Raw genomic sequence first — 27,926 nt, forward strand, 5'->3', positions numbered from 1 at the left:
ACAGACCCAAACAATCATTTCTTCGGTCAGGGGTTTTACAAGTCGCTTGATAGTGACCGACACCAAAATACCTGAAACAATGAACAGCTGTCACACGAGATCTTATGCAGCAGTACACCCGCGAATTCGGTTTAGATAAGCTTACCCTGATTTTATCCGCGCCTCCACCAACCTCCTTCTCAAATACTGCTCACATAGCAGTCGTAGTATACAATACATCTTGTGACATTCACGTTACATATTGATGAGTGCATTTCATATACATAACTAAGACAATTTTACAATGCCATCATGACACTTGTCACGTATCATACGTATCAGATGTTACCTAGATGTTTCGTATTATATCCCACAATGCAACGGTCTTTTGCGCATGCGCATCATGGCAATTTTGAGTTTGATAATGCCGCTATCAATATGCGCCGTCGTAAAGTTTCTGTTTGTATTTGCCTTCATAACTGGTATTTCCGCTTTTATTTTATGTGTTGTGTTCTAGTTGGTTAAAGACTCAAAAAGCTATCTTTCATCAAAGATTTGGAGGTAAGTTCAAGTCTCAGTATTTTTTTCCAGTAGACTAATATTGTTATTGTTCACCCATCAAATATTAATCACTGTTTGTTTACCTAGTATTACCAGACGTTTAAGCTTTATTAAATCGAATTGCACAGTCATTTTAAATGTATCACTTGTATATTTTAATATATATGCTTTGTGTTTGTCGAAATAGGGCTTACAAATAACTAACTCAAACTTTATCAACTGATTAAACTATTACACATCTTGACTATTTTGCAAATAATCCATGAAATTAGAAATGAATGTTTCTACCAACTTGCAATACTAGGTCAACATATATTCCAAAGCTTAATCACTAGACATATCTTTTTTATACTATGTTAGATCCCAGTTTGTTTTGAAATTGTTTAGGCCTACAGTACAAATTTTAAAACCTATGAACCGAGATAAGGCTTGAACAGAAACTATATTGCTTAGGGCCTAATTAATAAATTGTATTCCTATACACTACTTAATTTTATCGAGATAGAGCTATAAAATAAATAACTAAAACATTATTAAAAAATAACCTGGGGTAGAGTAGGCTACGATAAGTGGACCGGGTTTTTTATATTGAAACTATCAAATTATGTTTAACCATCAATGTAATCAACCAATAGTAATTAATTAAAACAATAACTAAATAATCTGCATTGTACACAGAATTCTACTGTATTCTAAAAGGAATTTGTTCTGCACATAACTTTTTTAAAATAAAATAAGATCTTATTTTAAGAAACTATTCAAAATGAAAGATGATTTACTATGTCTTTCTTAGTTTCAAGATGGGTACTTTGGGATTATACCGACCACACCCAGACATGAATCGTTATTTCACATTTCGTTTCTACTGATTACTAGATTAGCGTAGAACAATATTTCGTCAATATAAAACAGGAATTGTCTTATCGCAAACCCCTCCCCATCCTCAGACAGAGGTCAAAGTCGAGCGTCTAGTAGATAACGTGATTGCAGAGTTTCGCCGCCCGTTCAGCTGGTGCATCGCTTTGTTGTACTTCCGTGTTTTACCTCTACATTTCTCCAAACACAAAAATTCAACAAAAACAAACATTTACCAAACTAAACTCTTTATTAAAAAAACACTAAAAACTTGTTTTTATTCTTGATCACATTCCGCCACCCAAAATGCGAGTGCCTCCGGCCATCAGCGCGGGCTTTGGCAGCACCTTCGGTGCTACCCCGCGCTGATGTCGACGAAAGAAAAACATCCCTCGAGATAGTACCTATCAGTAAAATATCAAATTCTAGAGGGGCTAATCAGAAATATAAATTGAATTGTAATGGAAAGGCAATTATGTACCGTGCAAATCACGTGATGCCGCGCGGCCTGCCGTAATCAGGATTCTCGAGAAAGATAAGATAACAACGACAACAATACCGATCACAATACCTGGAAATGCTTGTAAGTTTGTAATTTTGTAATTGAAGAGTTGTTTTTTCGTTCTATCATGTTTGTTTCTATAAATTTCTATTTTTGTGTTCTTCATACTAGTGTGGTCGGTATAATCCCAAAGTACCTCAAGATGTTTGTTTTGTTGTTAATCGAATCAGCGAACCAAATTATCTATTATAAGTAGCTACACTATTGAATACCATTAACCATTCTTATTACAGTTACTTAAAATCTATTTAATGCAAGCTGTCTTTAATGTATTAGGTATTATAACAATATTGTTTAAAATTAATTCAAACAATATAAAATCATTTGTGTGGTATTTAATTAATGACTGCAACTACAATGGTGATGACCTTTATTATTTGTGTCAGAAGCCATCAGATACATATTCTTTACGTAATAAGAAGTAAGTTTTACAGGTTGCTTGTTGTACACACATATATAGTTTCTAACTCATCAATAAATTATTACTTTTTAGTTAAAAAATAACAGCTGAACTAAACTATAATATGAAATATCTAAAACATAATTCCCTTTCTCTCTCTCTCTTTATCCTCACAGACACACAAACACACACTCATTCAAGGCCACAAGCTATTTTGCACTTTACGTTTGAAGGCATCACAAGAAGACCCGAAAATGTCTATGCTGTTGTCCAGAAGATTTCCTTCTCTCAAGACCCTGGGAATTAAGCTCATGTACCTTGTATTCTGGATCCGCCTTCCAAAGATGTCTCTCAGTCTAGTTCCTCTAGGCACACGGTAGTCCAACAACTCAGTCAGTTCCGTACAGTCATCCCCTGTATCAATGTGTATCTGTAAAACTGGCAGTACATTGATGGATCGTCCGGATTTCCTTTTTTTAAAATAGGAATTACCCTAGCAACCTTAAGTTCATTTGGAAACTGGCCAGAAATAAGAGACGAATTTATTAGATGAGTAAGCGGTTTTAGAATGAATGGAAGAGATTGCTTCACCAGTTTATCATGTCCTGTAGACATGTTATTCTCAAATTGTAATATCATCTTTTCCAATTTAGTTTCTGTAATTTTCTCAAATCTAAATCTATTTGGTGCTTCACTAAAGTTTTGAACGTTGTGATGGTTTTCATTCCAAGAAGGTAAATTAGGTAAGACTAACTTATCAACTACAGACACAAAATGATCATTAAAACAATTTCCAACATATATAGGATCACTAGTCAGCTCATTTTTATTCTCATTTAAAACACAAATATTTTCCTTACAAGCATTTCTTTATTAATTTCTCATCAACAGAATTTCTCAAATCCTTTTTCATCTCTTTAGTTATTTACATTTTAAATTATTACCTTTAGATATGCTATAAGTTTTTTCTAAATTAATCAGTTCTCTTTGTTTGTGTTTTATTTCATCAGTAATCCATTTATTTCTATTGTATTCCTTACTTAATACCATTACTTTGGGGAAATTTACTTCAAAATTATAATTAAAAATAGAATTAAAAACACAATACTTCATATTCACTGGTGCTAGATATACATCTAACCATGATGTCTTTGACAGGCTGTTCAAAAATGATTTGGTATTACAGGGAGTATATTTTCTTATAAATTTGTTTAGCATCTAGTTTTGTTTGTTACCATGATACAAAACTTCCAGTATTTGTGCATCATGGTCATAGATATATGTGTAGCAATGCTAATAACATTAGTTTGTCTAGGAGGTAAATTTGTTATTATATTGTCAATAGCCATTTGGGATTCAGAAGTGACTCTGGTTGGAAAATCAATTTTATACTGTAAATTATATGACTTTAAAATGCTGTTAAATGTGTTATAAACATTATCTTTGTTTAGTAAATTTATATTAAAATCACCTACCAGTACAATATTTCTAAATTTATTACACAGAATGTCACATAGTGCATCTAACTTAGTCAAAAAAGGCTCAATATAACAATGATTAGGACTTCTATACATACAGGCTAATACAAAAGAAAATTATTTTAAATGTATCTCAGAGAGACAGCACTCAAACTCCTTATCAGTTTCCAGAGACTTTACTGAAGAGATTGAAATGTTATTGCATTTTAAGTTATTTCATATAAGATTAAAACACCCCCACCACTTGTTCTGGCATAAAATGAGATTTTTTTAAAGTTTGTAATATTTAAAATTTCAAGTTCAGTCTGTTTTATTTTGTGTTCAAATAAGGCAATGACATCGGGCTGAACTTCGTCTAGTAAAATTTGTAACAAGTTTATTCGAGGCGGCAAATGTTGTACATTTTTGGTGAAGTACGCGCACATCTCTTATAGTAAAATCTCCAGAAATATCCTTGCTCAGCCCTGAATCTAATTTAAACTCATTATTGTCTGTAGTAAGCATTTGCTGTCTATCCAACTCTAAACCCGTATTACTATATTTGGACTTAAATCTAAAAAAGATTCTGCTGTCGTTAAATCACCAGGCTCAGAGGTATTTGCAGGAAAATCGGGAACTTGCAGGTATATTACATATTCTCGGGAACTTGTGTTTTTGTAGAAGCTATGACATAAGGAGAGGGTTCAACACAGGATTCTGAAAACTGTGGGCTTGCGGTCAGTCTTTCAGGAAAAGCAGTTTTTGTAGATGCTGTCACTTTTGCAGAGGACTCTGTGTTTGCAGACTGTGGGCTGGTGGTCTGAGTTCTCCGCCCGGGCAGGCTCTTGTATAGGAGGAAACTCTTGAAGATTGTCAAGTTGTATTTGGAAATTTTTTTGCTCCATGGACTCCACGTCGGTATTGTAGAGTAATTTATTTGCTTCATTTAGAGTTCTTCTATCAGAATCCAAGGAATTGGTTTTCATTTTTAGTTTAACAAAGTCAACCAGTAATTTGCCCATATGGTGCTTTCCACATTTATTCAAATGAAGTCCATGAGAAGTAAAATGTTTTCTCACTAGAATATCATTGAGTTTGAATAGGTTTAGACTGCCATTGCCTTGGTAAAACTGAACAGTCTTTTGCAGTTCCAAATTAGCAAAATATATCGAGTTGTTTAGCTGTGATGTATCGTAGTGATAAGGCACCTCACAGATGACAATGTTAGTTGGTAATTCAAGGAGGGAAGGTGGTCAATACCTTGATTAAGAGAATGTTTTCCTTTCTTATTGCAGATATCATTAGTACCAGCTAAAACAATCACATAATCATTAAGTGTGTGGTCCCCAATTAGAGCTTTTCCGTCTTCGACCACTTGGTTTAAGGTAGCACCGGGTTTGCAAAGAACCATAACATTGAAATACTTTTCTAGCTCTGAAATGCAATGATAGAGGTCCTTCCCATGACTCACTTAATATCACTTAATACTTTGATACTTCTCCTTAAACTTGTAGAGCCAGTTGAAGAGCTGTTACATATCTGAGTTGACATGCAGGATGATGTTTGGCGAGCTTTAGGTTTCCATATAGCGTCTCTTTGCTGTATAGGACAAGATGGATTGTTATTTTCCTGTGCCAAAGTGTCTAGATAGGAAGTTCTGGATCACTCAGCCCTGCAAATCTGTTGTTCAGCGGAATAGAAAGGCTAATTACATATTCAATGGTATTTGATTTATTTGACTTGTGGTCTTTAACACCATAATCTGAGGTCAAGAAGTTTATGGTACTTTGCAATTTATCATTTTTTATTGTCAACGCATTGATTTCACAGATTAAATTCTGATTGACTGCTTCTAAACAGTTTCTAACAGAAATAGAAGACTGTTGATATTTTGCAGGACTTAAGCACATATCTAAGTCTTTTGCGCTCCATTCAGTTGTTTGAGATCCTGTAATAATGAGAACAGTTGGGTATAAGGATAAACATGACGAATCAGATTTCTTTTGTAGATTTTCTTTAGGTTTCAGAACTGCCACATCCTTTTTCAGATTTTTGTTTTCTAATACAAGATTCTCAATGGTTTCAGCCATTTTTTTTCACCTTGTCTTTGTACGTGTTACATTCTCCACAACTGTCATTGCTTATTTTTTCCAGCTGCTGGGTCAAATCATTGTTTAAATTTTCAATAATTTTCAATTTATTTTCTAGGACTTTAATTTGTTTCCTCCTCTATCTATTTCATTCTCATTACTTCCTGATATAAATTTCTCAATTTTATACTCTCCTCCTTCTAGTTTGTCATCCAATTCCAACTCGTATTTAGATTTTTGCAATTTCTCACCATGAAGTTTTTGTTTTAGCTGACCGTTTTCTTCCAGGAGCTACCTAATTAAGCTGCAAGATGAAGTGAAATTTCTAGATCATCATTTTTACTTTGTGTGCTTATTAGCTGTGTGTAAAGTTTAATTTTGTTGCTGGTTGAATCATTTTTCCCCACGTCGGTTACTGCTGTACATCGAAAACATTTCCACAATTTAATTTCATGTTCAGAAAGTTTTTTGATCTCAGCATAAGTAATATTCAAACATTTAAAGTGATAGCAGGAATCACACAGCCTATTGCAGTGCAAAGTACCAGATCTCGCACTACCTTGGCAAACTCCACAAGGATATTTGGTTTTATTTGAAGCTTTATAGTTCATTATGTTCAAAAGAACTAAAGACTGAAATTTATTCTTTCTGAATGTTAAATTAGCTAATGTTAGCAAAATTTTATATTATTCTCTAACAATGATTCCTCTATTAGTCTGTATTCATTATTCTTTGATGTTAAGTAAATAACAATAATTAAATAATAAATGTATAGCTGTAAAATTACAGAAATGTACTGAAAAGTTCTGAAATACCCATAAATACGAGGGGTATTAGAAAAATAAGGTTCCCTATGCCGCCGAGACAGAAGGCGATATGTTGGGAGAAATCTCGAAACACTGTCTTACTCATCAGCTTTCCCTCTCTCTATCCATACCACTCGCGCCTCGCTTCGTCCAAACAGTGCCGGCCTAGCTGCCTTCGAAGATGGAGCTTCCTATCGTTGTTACCGCCAGGTGCGAAATTTGTGCTGTGATACGTTTTTTTAAATGCAAAACAGATTTCACCTACTGAAATTTATCGTCAGTTAATCGAGGTTTATCGGGAAAACTGCATATCTGTTCAACACGTTCGGAAATGGTGTGGAGAATTCAGTGAAGGCCGCATGGAAATTCACGATGAAAACCGAAATGGACGGCCTTCAGTTTCAGATGGAGTTGTTGCAAAGTTGAGACAATATTGCTTGAAGATCGGAGAATCACCATTCACGAACTTGCTTTGCTTATTCCTGAGATTTAGAACTGAGACGCGCGATCCAGAACCGCCGGAGAGGAAGATTGTCCAATGGTGTGAGGCTTCTCCATGACAACACTCGACCTCATGTCTCACGTCAAACTCAAGAACTGCTGACAAATTTTGGCTGGGCTGTTGTGCCCCATCCCCCCTATAGCCCAGACCTAGCCCCAAGTGATTATCACTTATTCCCAAAATTAAAGGAACACTTGGTTGGCCAACGCTTAAGTACCGATGATGAAGTCAAGAAAGAGGTTACTCGATTCCTCAAAGGATTGGCGGCAGAATTCTACAACATGGGGATAGAAAAATTGGAGCATCGTCTACAAAAGTGTTTGGACAGAAACGGTCATTATGTGAAAAAATAGCTTAACTTTTAAGTTTTAAATTGATGTATAACACTAAGTAGAAATATAGAACTGTCTATTTTAAAAAATCATGGGAACCTTATTTTTCTAATACCCCTCGTACTATTGTAACATATATTTATTACAATAAATCATTAAATATGCTACACCAGTTGATTTCAAGTGTGCAAAAATATATGCCACTAGTAGGATTTGAACCACTGATCTCAGGGTCAGCTGCCACTTAACCAGTTGGGCTTTGAACTGTACTGATAACAGAACAGTAGGAACAGATAGTCTTTATCTTTCACCTGTCTGATCCAGCTCAACATGGTCTATTCAAACAGCATATTATAATAATATATTTTTAGCATTACAATCAACAATGTGTAACTGTAATGAAATAAACATTTAACAAATTATTGTTTAGTGTCATGCACAAGTCAATCATTTATAAGTCTTTTTTATTTATAGTGTAGAAATGTATCTGTGCAATCCAGGTAAGCCTAGGTTATCACTTGTTATTTGGTGTGATAAATAACTGCAATAATTTTAACACTTGAAATAAGTAACCTGTTATCAAAGTTCCATTAGTTTTCCAGAGTTTTATTTAAACAAATATTTCACAAATAAAAACTGGATAAGTTAAAACTGTTTCAACTTTGAAAGTCCATTGTTTAGGTTAGGTCCCTAATTAAGCAAATGAATGATACTATATCCAATAAAAACTCAAGTTTGATTTCTCAGTCTGTTCAATATACTTTGTTGACTGTATAAAACAAAAACCATAGTCACCATTTTGCCTTTTCCATTCAAAAACCTTAAAAATAGCACCACCTTTACTGACTTACTCACTCTTCTTACATAAACCATGGAAAAAACCTTAAAAAATACCTTTGTATTCAATAGTTAAGGTATTTCTAATTGATAGTTGGGTTCGCTGATTCGATTGCCTTAGTGGCCAATTACACTGCAGCCATTGAAGTGGCTATTAAAGTAAATATTATGAATGCTCCATTTATAGAAATAATAACACTCTTTTGTATATTTTATTTACAATGAATCTGAGTTAACTTTTATACATAAATAAAATGTGATTGTTAGATCACCAACACCTAGGATACGGACAATATTTTTACAATACAAAACATTACAATATTTTTACATTACAATATTTGTGTATCAATGTACAAAAAGTATTTACAAACATATTTTTATTATTGGTTATGTAGTTGCTTAGCTAAATCTCAAAGTTTATATTTGTACTTCAATACTTAATGCAGATTGTTATTTATTGCAGATGCCTTGCTGTATTGAGAGAGGAACAGATAAATGCTACGCTATCGTTTAGTTTCCAGATGGTATTTAACTTGTACCGAAACTTTGGTTTTGTGATGATGCCTGTGGCCTAATTATCCGAATCAACTAAACATGAACAAAACAACAGCTGCTTACAGGACATAGGTAAGAACAATTGTAGAAATACTACCATATGAGTTTTTGTTAATGCTCGTAAGGAATTAAAATGTAGGATATGTAATATTTTATAATTGTTATAGTTTTTGTTTTTTGAGAATTTGACGCAATTTTAAAAGTCAAGATTGGATGAATTGTTGTTATCTTTCTCAAATTAAATTTGTTATTAATATTGCATTGTTTAGGATTAATTTATACAGTGTGTCCCCATTTGACAAATTATATCAGTCCAAATTCATATAGCAACATAAATAAGCAATATTAAAAAATTTAAGAAAAGTGCAAGCCATCAGAGTTTGTATGTAAATAATTAGTAATGTGCTCTGAAGTATGTGATAGCACATTGCTAATTAATTTTTTGAGGTGTTCATTAAAGGAACTAGGGTAGATGATCAGGCTGACTATTTAGTGACTACATAAATCATTAAATAAAGAAGTTTACCTCAAAATGTTATATAGATGACAACACTGATTTTACAATTTGGCCACTATTTATAATATGTCATATTAAGTACTAAATTGTAAGATGAACTACTAAATTGTAAGATGAACTAAGTTACCTCAAAATATTCTTTAAATGAGTATACTGATTTTTCAATTAAAAATGATTTTAACTTTGTCTTAAATATGCAAATTTGTGAAATTTTTAGAAACGTTTTTGGAAGAAATAACAAGAATTTGGATCCTATGGCTGTGGGTTTTTTATTAAAAAGTTCTAAGTTATGTTTTGGGATTGATTGGTAATTTCTATGGCGAGTGTTATAATCATGATTTACTCCTAATTTAGGTATACTATCTTCATTTGATTTCACAAGCATGATAGTTTGAACAATATATAGACCATATACGGTAAGGATTCTTAATTTAGAAAAATGCTGATTGACAGATTCATTGTGTTCCAAATGTAACATTATTCTAATAGCTTTTTTTTGTTGGTGAAGAATTCGGTCTAGATTTTTTGTTGTAGCTCCATATATCCTTATACCATAAGACATGTGTGAATTGATTAATGCAAAATAAATAGTTTTTAAGGTTTCAATATTACATACCCTTGACATTTGTCGTAGAGCGTAAAGACCAGAACACATTTTATTTACTACTTGGTCAACCTGTTTATCCCAACTTAGGTGTTGGTCCAATATTAGTCCAAGCAATTTTGAGTTTTCTACTTGATTCAGTTTTAAATTTTCTAGATAAATATTTGGCTTTAATTTTGATCTAGCTTGTTTTGTACAAAATGAAGTAAAATTTAATTTATTTATATTTAGTAGGAGATTTTTAGTGTCTGAAAATTCTTTTACAGTTGTAAGACTTAGAAATGATTTAAGCTCAATTTCTTCTTGACTTTTACCTGATATTATGATGGTGGTATCGTCAGCGTAGAGGCACACTGACCCATCCACCTGTATCACACCCGACAACCCATTTAAATAGCAAAGAAAGAGAAGAGGGCCAAGTATAGATCCCTGTTGGATACCATGTTTTATAGTTTGAAGGTTTGAATAAAAATTTTGAGTATATTTATATTTGCTGTTTAAATAACTAAAACTATTTTGAATTTGAATATATTGTTGTCGGTTTTTAAATATTATGATTTGAACCATTCATGTTCCTTAATCTTAATATTTAAATTGTAAAGTACCTTAAGTATTTCATCATGGGACACACTGTCAAATACTTTGGAATAGTCAAGGAAGATTCCAATGACTTTTTCATTCATGTCATCCAAATCTATTATTAATTCATTGAAAGCAGTTATCGTAGATTTCTGTGGTTGGAAACCATGTTACTGATCATCCAATATGTGATTACCCTCCAGGTAATCCAAAAGTTGATTATATACTACTTTTTCAAAATTTTAGAAAATACAGGTAATAACGATATTGGTCTGTAACTTGTTGGACTATTTAAATCCCCCTTTTTATAGAGTGGAACAAATTTAGCAATTTTTAATTTGGATGGGAAAAGGCCAGATATTAATGATGAATTGATTATGTGGGTTAATGGTTTGGAAATTAGCGGAAAAGACTGTTTAATGAGGGTGAATGGTATATCATCAATTCCTGTTGAGAATTTGTTTTCAAAAGCCATTACAATTGGTTTTAAAATTCTTTCATCAACCTCTTTAAATTTGAAAAATATTGAGTCTTGAGGCGGTTTTTCAAAACCAGATTGATTAACAAAATCTTTCTGAATATTTGGAAGCACAAATCTATCAACAACATTTATAAGAAAAATCATTAAACATATTACCAACAAGAATTATGTCTGATATGGATGTGCCATCCTGGACTAATATTGTATTATACCCTTGACATTTGTCGTAGAGCGTAAAGACCAGAAGACATTTTATTTACTACTTGGTCAACATGTTTATCCCAACTTAAGTGTTGGTCCACTTGGTGATTTTGGTGCCATTGTTGATTTCAGATTTGATAATTTTCCAAGTTGGTTTTTACTTATTTGTAGATTTCTTAATTTTACTGTCAAAACACCTTTTTTATCGTTGTTTATTTGAATTTTATTTTCAATTTTCAGTTGCTTAATTAATTGTTTTAAATCATTAGTTTTCCAAACCCTATATGTTTTTTCAATTGTGCAATTATTTCCTTTTTAATCTTTACATTATCTCAAATCCTACTATTTAGGTTTTTCTCTTTTTCAACAGATAATAATTTAGGAAAGCTAATTCAAAAACATGAACAAATATTGAGTAAAAAACATCATACTTAGTTTCTACGCTAGCCTGGTAAACTTCTAACCAATTTTCACTAGCCAAGAGCCTTTAAAATATATCCGTGCTAGTTTTTGAAAACTTTCTACAGTACCTTTTATTTACATAATGAAGAGTATTTTTTACACCAAGAATTTCAAACAATTGCCCATCATGGTCTGATATACATGTCGTAATACCAAATGTTTTTTTTTATTTTTATTTTATTTTTTTATTTTTTGACAATAGACAATATTCTTTATTTACAGTAACAGCGTCCTTAAAACTAACAACATTAAAATTTGTATACAATAAATTGGTCTTGTTTTTTCCATCAAACATCTCTTTATAGATATTCTTCAATGGTGTAGAAGGGATTTTCTAGCAGCCACTTCTTTACTTCACTCCTGAAAGCCTTTGTGTTACTCTTCTTCAGATCTTCTGGTAAATAGTTCCACAGCTTCATACCCATGTATGATGGCTTCTCAAACAGGGCAATTCGATGCACAGGAAGATGAAAGTTTTCTGCCCTTCGAGTGTTGTAATGATGGATGTCACGACCTCTTGGTAGTCCGTTATTGTGAACAAAGGTAACCGCTTCCAGAATATAGAGAGCCGTGACCGTCAATATTGATAAGTTGACAAAGAATGCACGACAACTGTCTCTCTGTTGTAAGCCAGTCAGTGCTCTTAATGCCTTTTTCTGGATTACTAAGATGCGATGTAGGTTGCCTATTGAAGAGTTTCCCCATACTTACCATAGATACCATAACGGAGATGAGATTGTAAAAGAGCATGATATACTATTTTAGCCACGGCAGTGTCCGTAATTTTTGTTAATCTTATGACATAGATCCCAGTATTTAGTTTCTTACACAAACTGTCGACATGAGCTGTCCAGCTGAGATCCTTATCTATTGTCACTCCCAGGTACTTTGCTTCTGAAGCCACCCGAACATTCGGCAGGTGAGCTGTTTGTTCCTTTTTGCTGCCCATAATTATCTGCTGGGTTTTAGTTTCATTTACCACTAGATTGTTATTGTGGCAATACTGTACAGCCATATTCATAGCAATATATGACTGGATCTCTAACTGTTCTATAGATTTTTCAGACAGAAGCAGAACAGTATCATCAGCATACATCAGGGTTGTGGCAAATTCTCCCAAATATTTAGGCAGGTCGTTGGTAAAAAGTGAATAGGACAGGCCGCAGGACAGATCCCTGTGGAATGCCTCTTAAAACTGGTAGTGGGCAGGATCTAATTCGCTGAACTTTATTATGTTGGGCATATTTAATTTCAACCACCTTTTCTCTATTGGTCAAGTAGCTCTCCAGCCATTCTGCCGCAGTACACCTAAGGACGACAGTTTGGTCAAGAATTGTTCATGGTCAAGCGTGTCAAAGGCTTTACTTAAGTCAAGTAGAATTGCAGTAGGTGTGTTTTTCACTTCTATTTGGTCTATTATATATTCAATGAAGCTAATCAGAGCAGTTGATGTTGGTTTGTTTTTTGTGAATCCATGCTGTTGTTCTGTAAGAAGATTATTAAGTCTGAAGAAGTCAAGAATTCGAGAGAGTACAACTTTTTCAAACACCTTTGGAAAGATTGTAATAAGTGAGATTGGCCGGTAGTTTGTAGCTTCAGACTGATCGCCTTGCTTAAAAATAGGAATAACCTTAGAGAGTTTTAGTTTACTGGGAAATTTGCCACATTGGAAAGATAAACTGATTAAGTTAGTTATGGGATGAGCTAATTCTTGCACGCAGGCCTTTAATCATTTTGATGAGATTTCATCTATACCTGAAGAAAGTTTAGCTGGAAGAGTATTGATGATATTTATTACTTCCTCAAGTGTTGATTTTTTAGGTCTCGCAAGTATGGGATGGTAGGTTTCTGAACAGTATTTTGTGACTTGTTAAGAGGGGGGTTGTTGCTTTTAATAGCAGCTTCAGCCATTGTTGTGAAGACTGTGTTTAAGTGCTCTGCTATCTTATGAGGATCTTTGGAGTTTACATTGTTGATCTTAAGTTCTCTTGGTTCAGCTGATATTTTGATTCCTCTTTCATTGTTTATGACTGTCCATACGGCTTTAATCTTGTTATCTGAACAAGGTATTTGGTTTGCAGCAGTTTGCTTTCTGAGTTCTTTTAATTTCAAGTCATATATTTCTTCTTCTTTGCGGCAGCGGCCTCCTTGTGTTCTCTTAAGTTTGTAAAATTAAATAGTTCGTGCGCTTTTAGAAACTCTTTTCTCAACTTTTCAGTTTCTGAATTTCTAAATTTTTTCTTCTTGTGTGGTTTGTTAATTAGATATGGACATTACTTATTCAATGCTGATGTTATGGTGTTTGAAAAGTGGTTATAAGCTGTTTCAATATCTGAGGTTTTTAATTTCTTACTTGTAATATTAGTGAGGAAGTTATCTATGCTGGTTTCTGACTTGGAGATAACTCTAGTAGGAAAATTTATTTTATAAACTAAGTTATAAGAATAATAATACTAACAAAATTTCTATATATTGTGTTGTCTTTGTTCAACACATAAAGTCTCTTGCTATGTAAATATTCTTGAATTTATCATTTAATGTATTAAATACAAATCAAGTCTATTTAGAAAATATTCAGGTAGCCCTTGCTGTGGGGATCTATAAATACATGCTAAAATAAATGAAAATGTATTTACAGTAATAAGCAACATTCACATTCTTTTTCAGCTATAAGATCTTGGACTTCAGAAATTAATAATTTTTTACTTTTAATGATTGTTATTTCTAACTAAGATCAATACACCACCACCAATTGAGATGGACCTTGTAAAAAATTAACATATTTTATAATTTGGGATATTTAGATACTGGATTTCTGCATCAGTCATTTTACCAAATCAATGTGTTTTGCCGCTGTACAAGGTAGTTTTAGGTAAGTGTGAAGGTACTAGAAATTCAGTATTTCTTTTACAACTTCAGTGTATAATAAGAACCGGTAACTCATGCGTACGCAAAGGAAAAAGTTCAAACTTTCTCTTGTATATTTATTGTGTATTGCAATAAAAGTAACAAATGTTTATCTTCCCACGAGCAATGGTTTATTCGCGTCGCACTTAGGTAATAAGTTATTACTGAATACTCATTCAGTTCTACCTTTCTTTACCAGGAGCAGTTAGGTACTACCACTATTAGTTTTCTCAGACCATATTGAACCATATATGAATGCGTTTGTTGCAAATTACGTAGCTAAAAATATGTATTGAACCAACTCTACTAAGTGTGCAGAACGAGTAACCAGTTACTCGCCTTATGACAACTGATTCTCCAACTGAAAAATGAATGACTTACCTTATTAGCGATAAGGTTGTAAGAATCCACCCAAATTAATGTAGCATCATTAACCACTGTTGGCTGCTGAGATATATAAACTACTTTAAATTTTTTTCCAATGTTTTACAGATATGTATAGCAAACTTTTGTTTTTAAATTAATTTAATCTTTGAGATGTTTAAGACATATATATATATAAATAAATTTATAAGTTTGGCTACAATTATAAATATTCATTATTTATATATACTAGCTGGCTTCGCACGCAATCTTTAGAACCGAAGTCATATTACTTAGTAAAAGCAATTATGATGTAATATGATGGGAGTCCTATAAAAATTTTAAAACGTAAGTAGGCATACATCAGGTAGATATTATTTATTTAAGTTCATGGTAAAAAATAGTATCAGAGTTTAACTTAATTATTATATCATATTTTGCACGTGTAAGAGCATTTCTGGTTCTAATTAATTATATACATAATGTCACAGCTGAATCTGCCCGATCAAGAAAACACAAATCTCGGAAACTTACTTCGGTCAAAAAGCGTATATTTCCAGGGCTTGTCACATATGTCAGGTCTAAGATATTTACCTGTACCATAGTACAGTTTGCCTTGTTGTCCTTATGAAGAAAAAATATATATACATACGTAGGATCAAGATGCCTACTTCGGTTAAAAAGTGCCTACTTAAGACCGTTTAAATTCACTTACCTACTATGTAATAGTTTAGCTTGCCATATTGCCTTGATCAAAATACTATATATGTTCTATTATCTACTTCTCGGAAATCTATTTTGGTTAAAATCGTGTTGACATAGTTGAGTTTGCCTTGTCCTGATGAAGAAAATACACACATAGGTAGGACTGAAAAGCCTATTACGACCTAGGGGGAAGTCCTATCTACTTCTTATGTACCTTCGGTATAAGAGGAAATTTCTTATTTAGGTTATGCAACATTCCAAAATAATCGTTATTAAAGTTTTGCGTTACACTTGTTTTTTGGACTGTAGCCAGGGAAAGAATGAATCGTTAAGGTATGTTAGTATTCAATTCTCTGTTTTTCGATAAGCCATTGTTAAAATGTAATATAATGTCAAGGAAGTCCAGCAGTTTAAAGTAACTTATGTGAAAACATTCATACCTTTGTTCATTAAGATTAGTTTTATAACAGTATTTAATGCATTAGATGATTTTAATTCGTCACTGGCTCAATCTGGAGTAAAATTTATATATTAAAGTTTTATTTACTATCTGCATTACACTACCGGTCAAGCACTGTTTACTTATTATTGATACAATTTAAATGTAAACAGATGTTCCAGAATGTTTGTCGAACTATAGCCTAGCTGTCAACAGCTGTTTAGTTCCAGTTTAATTTGAATTATGAAATGTAAAAACTAAAATTTTTCTGAATTCTAAAATATTCCAGGTAATTTTTCTTAACTTTTTCTTCATAAAAACCATCCTCGGATTTCAATGACATTTTACAAAAAGAATTAACCTAATTGGTCCAGCCGTTCTCGAGATTTGCGCTTACCAACACATTTTTGTGATTCATTTTTATTTATAAGATAATGTGTATAAATTTAAATTTAAAAAATTGAAAGAAATATAGAAGTCTGCTTTGGTAATAAAATACTCATTGTTACCAATCAGGACAGGACAGACCTTTGGTGACAAAAATTTGCTAGCATCATCTGAAATTTTTGTTTTGTATTTTACAGGTCCATTGGTCTAGAGCTCATATTGAAAATACAACCAAGGCTGATGGTCATCGCTAGATGGCTTGTACAAAGGAAACTGAGGCACACAAGGTAAGAAAAATTGGTATACCACATATTTTAATAGTATTTTAACAAATTATATATCATTATTAACATCATGTATACTTTTTATTTACTATTTGCAATTTATTCGGAACAGATCCAGATTTAGTAAAATCTACAGAGGAATAATTTGTAATAAAGGAATACATCGTAAGCCATATCATTTTAGAAGAGGATACAAATCTGATTGTAGTGAGAGGTTACATCACAGTGTTTAAATTATATTTAAAATGCATTACATGGTTTAAATCCGTCACTGCCACAATCTGGAGTAAAATTTATATATTATTTTTTTATTTACTATCTGCATTACACTATTGATCAAGAACTGTTTACTTAATATTGAACGTCCTGGGTATGACGTTAAACTGCCTCTTCCCACCCAACCATTTCCTAATTCCTACCAAATCCCCTCCAGGGTCTTTTAAGTACCCGTCCTCTGACCGTTCCAGTGCATGGCTCGCTGGGAGTGCTTAAGCCGGCACTAGATGCCCTATCTGGTGTCGGTGAGAGCTGATGTGAGCTTGTCTCTGCCGAGGCGTAAGTCATGTACTGGTTCAGAAGCCAGCCACTTCGGTCCTTGGTCAGGAAGTGTTCAGTAGGCAGGGGTGTCGGAGCCCCTGTTGCCACGTGCGAGTCCAAGTTGTGCGCGTATTCCCGACTTGGTAATCGATGGAAACCGGGCCTCGGGGAACTGAGGTAGGGTTGTCCCCCAAGCTACGGTCTGTGGGACACCCGAGGGCATGCCCGCTCCCGGTGAATCGGCCCGCACTACTAAACACGATGCGCTGGTGACCTTATCTATGGATATTACAACCACACCACCCTTAGGGCAAGAATTCGGAGAAAGAGATCCTAATGATCCAGAGAAAAAGCGACAGTTGTCAGATTCTGAAAATGAATCATATATCAAACAAAGGAAAATGGAAGAAAAAGTAAGAGCTGAAAAGATGAACGTTCCAACTCCACTATATCTAATCGTTAGTCACAAGGATGAGGGCAAAACTCTAACGAAGGTCAGTCCTTTCCTTATTAACAAAGCTTTTGTTTCCTCAGGCGGTCAACCTAAAGCTGTGAGCAAATTAAGGAATGGAACTATCTTGGTGGAGGCTGCAAACTACATCCAAGCCAGGAAGTTCCTTCAGATGACAAGCTTTTTTGATCAGGTGGAAGTCGTCGTTCAACCGCACTCCTCACTGAACACATCCAAGGGAATCGTCTTCTGCCGTGACCTGATGGAGTGTAGTGAGGAAGAAATCAAGGACGAGCTACAATGCGAAATGGTAACCGATGTGGTCAGGATGCTTCGGACGGAGAATGGGAGAAAGGTCCCTACTCCTGGTCTAATCCTGACCTTTGCATTTCCTCAACCCCCCAAAACTATTAAGGCTGGATATTTATCCCTGACTGTACGGCCTTACTTCAAAAATCCGCAACAGTGTTTCCGTTGTAAGGGATTCGGGCACTCTACTAAGAAGTGCTTGGGCCCTGAGACATGTTCCCGTTGCGGCGATGAAGGCCACCAAGAAGACGGATGCAAGAACGACGTCAGATGCGTGAACTGCAAGGGTAAACACGCGGCGACCTCTAAGGAATGCAAAGTTTACTTAGAGGAAAAGGAAGTTTTGAAGATTGTTACTCTAGACAAACTTTCCTTCAATGAAGCCCGCAAAGACTATAGGAGAAGAATCGCTCTAACCCCTAAAAAGGGAGTCTCGTACTCCGAAGCTGCTTCAGCCCCAGTCCAATCCGCACAGTGCCCGTCATGTACCGCCTTGGAGGTTATGGTACTCAACTTAACAGAGCAGGTTGCTGCTTTGGTTAAGCAGCTTGCAGCCGGTACCGGACAACATCCGTTGGCATCCAGTAACCCTTCCCAAGCAGTCCACACGCCCCATATTAAGTCCAACACACAGACTCAAGCTCGCCCAACAGCTACTTCTACTTTCAGAGATAAGGTTCAACAAAATACGAAACCCGCCTTATCTTTGGAAGAGAGGAAAAAACTCGCCGACAAATTAAAAAAGAACATAGAAACAAAATCAGAAAATAGATCCAAATTCCTAGTAAAAAAGACTAATCCATCCTCGTCCAGATCCTCACAATTATCACTTGATGATGATATGGTTGAGGACCCTTTGGAGATGCAGACAGAGTTCCAAACTGTTCATGGTAACTTCCGTCCTGTATCTAAACAAAGAAAAAAAATTACGATGAACTAGCACAAAATAAAATATATAATATAAAATGCTGTTACAATGGAATATTAATGGTTTGAGAAGCCACTATGAAGACTTAAAATTACTCATAAATACAAGAAAACCTAAATTTATTTGCCTACAAGAGACAAAATTGTCTCCTCATACTCATTTCAAACAAAATGGTTATGACATCTTTCGCCTAGATCATCACCAACAAATTGCCTGTGGAGGTGTGGCTATTCTAGCAGATTCTTCTGTTAATGCTAGAGCTTTGATCATCGTCACAAACCTCCAGGCAGTAGCAGTATTAATCGATTTTCCTTTTAAATTAACCATCTGCTCCATATATATTCCACCTCCCCCTTTTGATTTATCTCTTGATGATCTACGTGATCTCTACAGCCAACTCCCGTCTCCTTTCTTGATGGTTGGTGATTTCAATACACACTATCGCTCTTGGGGTTCCAGCCATTCTGATCGGAGGGGTAACATGGTTGCGGGATTGTGGGATGAAGTGGCAGCGGTCATTCTCAATGACGAGTCGGCCACTTACATGTGCCCTAGGACTGGCATATGGTCGGCAATTGACCTGTCAATCTGCAGTCCGGTCGTGGCAACTCGAGTGCATTGGTCCGTACTTCCCGACCTGTCAGGGAGTGACCATGCGTCCATTGCCGTGGCTTTTGAATCCTTTCCGTCTTCGACAGGCAGGTGTCCCAGGTGGAAAATTAAGAGGGCTGACTGGAACGAGTACAAAAAGAACATAATTTCTCAAACTATTAATATCCAATCAAACGACATAAATACAGCCACTATATTATTTACATCCAATATTATAACATCCGCAGAGCGCAGCATTCCAAAATCCTCGGGTTCACCAAACAAACGCCAGGTATCTTGGTGGTCTGAAGAATGTTCGACGGCTCTAAAGGAACGTCGAAAATGTTTAAGACAGTTCAACAGATCACTGACTGAAGAAAATTTAAGTAGGTACAGAAGAGCACGGGCCAAAGCAAGACAGGTATTTAGACAGAGACGGCGGCAGTCCTGGCTGGACTACACAGATCGAATAAAACGAACAACTCCTGCATCTGATGTTTGGAGGAAGCTTCGATCTGTTTGCTGTAAGACCTCTCCACCTTCTCTTATTGCTCTGAAAAATGGTACCGATGTGGTAACTGATCCCTTGACAGTTTCCAATCTACTCGGCTCACATTTTGCGGAAATTTCAAAAACGTCATCTTACAATAGGGAGTTTCAAAATTTCAAAACAAATACAGAAAGACATCCTCTAAATTTAAATATTAATAATAACTCTCCTTTAAACCTTCCCTTTACCATTGATGAACTTGATTCATCACTAAAGGCGACATCAAATTCTGCTCCAGGTCCCGATAACATACATTATGCCATGCTGCGGAACCTGACGGAGGATGGAAAACAAGATCTTCTAAAATTATATAATAGAATATATTTAGAAAACACATTCCCTAATTCTTGGCGTCGTTCACACATTATTGCTCTCCAAAAACCGGGCCAAGATAGAACTTCTCCAGGTAGCTATAGACCAATTTCGCTTACTAGCAGTCTCTGCAAAGTACTCGAAAGGATGGTCAACAGACGCCTTGTTTGGTTTCTGGAGAAAAATAATCTTCTTTCACCTTCCCAGTGCGGATTCCGACAAGGCCGGTCTACAAGTGACCATCTACTTGCCTTGGAATCGGCAATCCTGAATTCCTTTATTGAAAGAAAACAGTTGATCGCGGTATTCTTCGACATTTCCAAGGCTTATGACAAGGCTTGGAGAAGGGGGATATTAAATGCTTTAATATCTTGGGGTGTAGGGGGCCACATGGTTTCTTTCATACAGGGCTTCTTGTCGGAAAGAACCATACAGGTCAAACTTGGGACAACAATTTCCGATTCATTCACGCTGGAAAATGGTATTCCACAAGGTAGCGTTCTAAGCTGTACTCTGTTTGCCATTGCAATCAATAACATATCGTCCTGCGTTACCCCTCCTGTGCGCTGTTCTTTGTTTGTAGATGATTTCTCTATTTACATCTCTACAAAGAAGCTAGCGGTGGGGGAGAGAGCTTTACAGCTTACCATCAACAGGCTTGAGCAGTGGTGCGGAGTTACGGGTTTTTCTTTTTCTCCACCTAAAACAAAAGCCATTGTTTTCTCCAGAATGCGTACTGTTGAGCAGCCAACGCTCTCTTTGCTGGGTCAGAGAATCACTACTTGTGACAATATCAGATTCCTGGGTCTCACATTTGATACCCGGTTAACTTGGGTGCCTCACCTGAAAGACCTAAAAGATCGATGCGTGAAGCGCTTGAACATACTGAGAGCTTTAAGCGGAACAAAATGGGGGGCGGACAGGACATGCATGCTCAGATTCTACAAAGCCACCATCCGTTCCTGTCTAGATTATGGATGTCAAGCATATGGGTCCGCAAGACCCAGTGCTCTCAAAATGCTTGACCCAATCCATAATTCTGCTTTAAGACTGGCCACTGGAGCTTTTCGATCTTCTCCTATTAAAAGTCTTCTTGCAGAAACGGGAGAACCTCCTCTTTCGCATAGACGGCAACATCTGTCCCTAAACTATGTTCACGCTCTTTCAGGTAAGCCAGACAACCCTGCATTTGAACCGGTCCTGCGAAATCCACTCCAAAATTCTTTCCTAGCTAAACCAAATCATCCTTCACCCCTAGGCGTTAGGGCCAAGGAATACGCTTATGAAATAGGCCTAAACGATTACGAGTTCAAAGTTGTCCATCAATGTGATATTCCACCCTGGAGCGTCTCAATGCCAAAAATTATTTTAAATCTCTCTAGGTTTAAAAAAGACTCCACTCCAGAAACAGTCTACCAACAAGAATTCCGTCAAATACTAGGCAGCCTCGCACCTTGCGATGTTGTCTATACTGACGGGTCAAAGGAACGTTGTAGAACTGGATGTGCTTTCGTCACTGGGGTTAGACGATACGGGTTTCGTCTCCCCAACGACTCTTCCATTTTCACGGCCGAATTAACAGCCATCAAAAAGGCCTTAAATATAATGTGTGCCATGATAAATAAATTGGTTATCTGCAGCGACTCCCTTAGTGGTATGCAAGCCATCAGCGATATGTATTCTAAACACATAATCATCCGCGAAATATGGCACTCTTTGTCTTCCCTTCAGTCCGAAGGTGTTGCTGTCTTTCTTGTCTGGGTACCTGGACACATTGGAATATCCGGAAACGAGCTGGCAGATAGAGGAGCCAAAGAAGCATTGGAACTCCAGCCTTACACCGCACGGATGGTTTCTTCCGATATTATCCTGGTGGCGAAGGGCAAACTGAAAGCCAAATGGAATACCAAGTGGCAGGCAGTCGTTAACAACAAGTTACGACGTATTAAAGACTGCGTTGGACTCTGGGAGACAGCGAACCGCCCGAGCCGTCGTGAGGAGGTTGTGCTGTGACGCCTGCGGTTAGGCCACACGCTTCTCACACATGGCTTCCTCATGGGTAGAGATGATCCTCCAGTCTGCGACACATGTGAGACTGTCATCACAGTTGAACATGTGCTTGTTGACTGCCCTCGCTACTTGGTACATAGGCGCAACTCGAATCTGCCGGCTTCGTTGAACGGTATTCTCTGTGATGACGAGACGGCAACTCAAAGACTGTTGTGTTTTCTGAATGCAACATCGCTGATGAATAAAATATAGTATTATGTTAAACTTATTTATTCCGATTATTGATTGTTGTTTATATTTATAAGTTTTATTATTTATGTGTATTTATCTTTATAATGACAGCTGCCAAATTAGCCCCTTTACAGCTTTCTTGGTGGCAGTACAATTTGTTAAGTTTGCACAGTTTATTTAATTAATGTTATGTACCTTGTCCTTATTTTTGTTCTATTTATCTTTTAGTCCTTATATAGGTTAAGACCTCTCTACAGTCTTTCCCTTGTTTTATTTATTGTTACCTAGTTTTAAGTATAAATTATTTACTCACCTATTTGTCATAATTCCTATTTTTGTTATATACAATGTAACCTTTATGTACCTAATTGACACTACCAAATACGAGTAGGTGTCAATTCTTTCTTGAGGGCAATGATAACCTCAGCGTTTTTTGCCCCTTATAAAAAAAAAAAAAAAAAAAAAAAAAAAAAAAAAAAAAAAAAAAAAACTTAATATTGAATCAATTTTAAATGTAAACAGATGTTTCAAACAATTTCTTGCACTATAGCTGAAGGTGTTAACAGCTGTTTAATGCCAGTTTAATTTGAATTATGAAACGTAAAAACCAAGTCTTTCTGAATTCCAAAATATTCAAGGTAACTTTTTTAAACTTTTTCTTCATAAAATCCTTCCTCGGATTTCATTAGACATTTTACAAAAAGAATTAACTGAATTGGTCCAGCCGTTATTGAGATTGCGCTTACCAACACATTTTGCAATTCATTTTTGTTTATAACATATATATGCAGTTGTGTGACATTGTCTTTTGGACCAAAACTTGAAATGTATTATAACTTTATTAATTTTGGACTAATTCCAAAAATGTACTATTCCTATTCTAACTGTTGTGTCAAAGTAAAATTTTTATGATAGGTAAAGGAAAATTTTAATAAAATACTAAAATTAAAACATCAAATACTGTATTGTACAATATTAATACTATATATTTTAAGATCAATTGACTGATCTCGAAAGATTTCTTGCATAATACATGAAGACTAAATCATAGAAAATTATAAAATACAATAGCTTAACAGTAGTGACAATACTAAAACGCTATCAAGTAGTTTTACGATATACACTATAAAATATAAATAAAAACAACTCCCAAGTTAAGACAGCGAGCGAAAGATGGAAGAGCATAGTACATAGTGTGAAAAATGCTGAGTGGACAATTTTCAACTTAGTAGACTCTGGCATTATTTTTGTACATCTATATAACATCTTCCGCTTGATAACTATGCTTTTACATGATTTGTAAAATCAAGGTGGAAATCCAAAGTGACTCAAAGGATTTTTAGAGAACTCTCCATAACTAAAGGTTTGCTATCCAAAGTGACAAACTGATTAATGCAATTATAACTTGGTTGACAGTTCAAAGATGACCCATTCACCTGCAAAACACATTTGTTCAAGTTAAGCAGAAGCCTATGATCTTCCGACCAAGACTTCACCCTCTCCAGGTCTGAATTTGCACAACCTCAGGTCTCTCCAGTAGGTTGTAAGACAACATTTGTGAATCATCTGAATAAGAGTGAAGAGAACAGAACTCTAACTGATCTTTTAATCTGCAATGTATACAAGAAAGAGTTTTGGCCCTACACAACTACCTTGAGGAACACCAACGGATGGGAGACAGCCGATCACTAACCTTTGTTCGCTGAGTTCTCCGCAATAAATACAACAAAAACCACCAACAGAATTATCATTAAAGTGGTAAAATCCAAGCTTTGCTAACAACAAATCGAAGTTAACCAAATCAATAGCTTATGAAAAGTCCAAAGCAGTAAGCAAGCTCTGAAACCCCTTATCCCTTGCAGAAGGTAAATTATCAGTGACATTGAGAAGTGTGGAGCAGGTACCAAATCCCTGTCTAAAATCAGATTGTGATTCTGGCACTAACTCCCAAGTAGCTGACCATTTGTTCTGATAAAACCCTCTCCAGTATTTTAGAAATGACTGAAAGGAGGGATATTGGTGGTAACTGAGAAATCGAATTAGAATTGTTAGACATTGGAAGACATACTATGCTCTGCTTCCACAAGGAAACCTTCCCGTTGTCAGACACATTGATTAGATGCGTGATTGCTCCAGCACAAAAAGGGCTTAAGCCTTTGACCATAGCAATGGACCAAAAACAGTACTTGTAAGGCTATTCATAAGCTTTTACTCAGACACAGACACAAAGGCGAAAGGGACTGCTCAAGTGTCTTCCATCATCTGACATTGGGAATTGAAATCGTTCAATATTTACTGTTTATGGACCATGTTCCACAAGTATAACAAGAACAGTATTTGTAACATTTGACCATTTGCAAGAGTCATCATATACCATTTCTTGTACCTTTCCTTCAGAAAAAGTTCTATTTTCATCGTGTTTATATTCATAGAAACTTCGTCATTTTCAGAAGTAACCTCCATTTCAACAGAACCTTCCATTTCTTCCTCTTCTAATTTGTCTTTTTTCATAATTTTCAATGGAACATTCTAATTATTTTCCCAAGTTTTCTTCTTCTTCATTTCCATTCCTCAGGGAGTCTACAAGACTATTCCCTGGATGGACTAGTTGTTCACAGTTGTGGCAGTTATAATAATGAATTTTGCTCTTGTGAAAGTATTGAAAATGTCTCGTCTTATAAATATCTGGGCGTTTTCTTTGTTAAGCGTTTGAAATGGTTTGTCATATTGAATATGTGAAGAGAAGAACAAGGAAATACATATTTGCATTCAAACAATTAAGGGAAATTTAAAAAGAAAATGAAATTAAACTTGCCTACGCCCAGTCATTTGGAAATAATAGCCTGGGGCGGAGCGTACAAAACACTTCTGCAGCCACTGCAGGTAGTTCAGAACGCAATTTATAGGCCGGGTACAAAAAATGTTGGAGATATCATACTGATACCTTATGTAAAGAAACCGCTATTCTGTCAATCTATAAAATCTTCATAAAATAATCCTCGCTCATATTTATAACAACTTTACAACAATATTCTCAACGACTTCATATTCTCATAATACTCGATATGCACGGAATATTGGAGTTGTTCCAGTACAAATTACGAGTATTAAATCCATATCATCAACTAACTCTACATATCCCATCTTCTATTTAGAAATCTTTGTTGATATTTTCCTGATCACATTTTCGATTCACCATCGGTATTTAAGTGTAAAAAACTTTCAAATGAATGGTTATCTCTTATCAGTATTGACGAGGCTGAATCAATTATTATGGCTGAATACAAACGAGACTACTTCTAACATTGGCCCTCTCCTCCTTATATAACCTGTTACTCCACTACTGACAATTATGAATGGTTTTATGGTCGCTCTTAGTATAATTTATCTCTTTAACTTTACTGCTTCACTTTAATCCTCTCAAGCAACCACTGTATATAAGTTAATACTCTGTTGTTTCTTCCTGATTCTGGAAATACACCATTCTATATTCTAATACTTTTAATTATTCGCTTAGATTGATATTAGTACAATATTTCATGAGGTGTGGGTGTGCATACGCGCGCGACACGAGCGCACCACGTAGTTCGCATAATTTATTTAATAATAACAAATTACAATCCGTCCACGATTTCATGGCAGCAACTCGAGCCTAAGCCTAAGGCTTTCTACCGGTCCATGTAGGTTTATTTCCTAGGTCACTAATATTTTTATTAATACCTAATGAGTTCAACTTCTTCAAATAAATTAACTGCTACTCTAACGAATGTACAGCTAGTTATATAAATAGATTCCTTAATTGTGTGTTATTAACTAACTTATAATTACTGCTTAATTTTTACATTGTTACACTTTGTTTATGTTTTAAGGAGTTTGAATTTTAGTTTGTACACTATTTCATGTACCAAAATTGGAAATAAATTATGATTCAATTCAATTTAATTCCATGATCGGTAATCTTAGTAGAAGACATTGGTTCTACTTGCTATGTCAGCCACTTTTCCATATTAAGGGAAAATTCCTTTTCCCCTTCCTCTCTGGCTGATCTAGCTTTTCAGAATGCACTGCCGGAAAGTTTCTTAGGCCCCATCCTAGATGATAAGGGGATTTCATTTTAAAATATAACCTTATACGTAAAATTGTAATGTCATACTTTTTTCTACTAAAGCAAGAAGATAATGGAATTCAAGAAAAAACAAGTTTACCATTGAAAAAAGTATAATAGTATTATGTTCCAAGCATTAATAAGATAAATCAATACCATAGAACAATTTATTATTGTCTTAATAGAACTATGTGATGACCAAAAATCTGTCTACTCAGTGATAATTCATTTTTTTTGCAACAGGAGATTAATCTGTCCAGCCTTCCTAAACTTGGTTGTTTTTCCACGACTACTGCATATCTAAATAAACCCCTTAGTTTTCTTCATGGCTATTTGATGATCAAGTACCAGTATTTGGAATAAGTAGATAACGTTTTGGTAGTTTATACTTTCAGTATTGCAACTTAACACTTAAGAATTATTTCTGTATTTATAATTCTTTACTTACAATAAGTGATGGCAAAATATAATTGACATTAAATAATAGAAATTAAATGTAAACACTATATTCACTAAGTGACTCATTTTGCTTAGAATTGGATACAAATTTAAAATACAATCTAGAAAAATCCTCTCTTACTGCCCATCCTAACTATTTGAAGAAAAGCTTATATGTGACTAATTTTAGCTTTCTAGGCCTTGCCATTTTCGAGATAAAACGATGAGTGAGTAAGTGAGTCAGTCAGTGGTATTCGGCTAATATTAAGAGGTCTTGAACAAAAATTACACATAGAACACTACAGTTGCAATGATTTCAAAGTTAGAGTTAAGGAGAAGATATGTTGGGTTGGCAGCATTGAGATGTGCCGTGGACCTATCCCAGTGCACTACGTGTATTTTTTTTAACCTAACCTCAAACAATACAGCTTTAGCTATATTTATGCTAATTTTTCTATAAGTAAAACATAATAAAATCAAGCAAATAAGTAAATATAGTTTACTTGATAAGAGTTGTGATTCTTATTCTTTGTTTGAAGGTTATTTTTGACGATGGAAGGATTGTGAAGGAAACAGGATTTTTGGGACATTTGCCTCAG

The 27,926-nt window shown here is 35.1% G+C and overlaps 1 long non-coding RNA gene across 1 annotated transcript; it reads left to right on the forward strand.

Moving 5' to 3' along the window:
• Positions 1 to 417: 417 nt before the first annotated feature.
• Positions 418 to 27,926, forward strand: LOC124366608. The gene is made up of 4 exons (XR_006922838.1): positions 418 to 540; positions 8,845 to 9,008; positions 16,779 to 16,868; positions 27,867 to 27,926. It is a non-coding gene; the product is annotated as an uncharacterized LOC124366608 (long non-coding RNA).

The sequence above is a fragment of the Homalodisca vitripennis genome, chromosome 7 (genome assembly GCF_021130785.1).
Source record: "Homalodisca vitripennis isolate AUS2020 chromosome 7, UT_GWSS_2.1, whole genome shotgun sequence".
In the NCBI taxonomy this organism is placed as follows: domain Eukaryota; kingdom Metazoa; phylum Arthropoda; class Insecta; order Hemiptera; family Cicadellidae; genus Homalodisca; species Homalodisca vitripennis.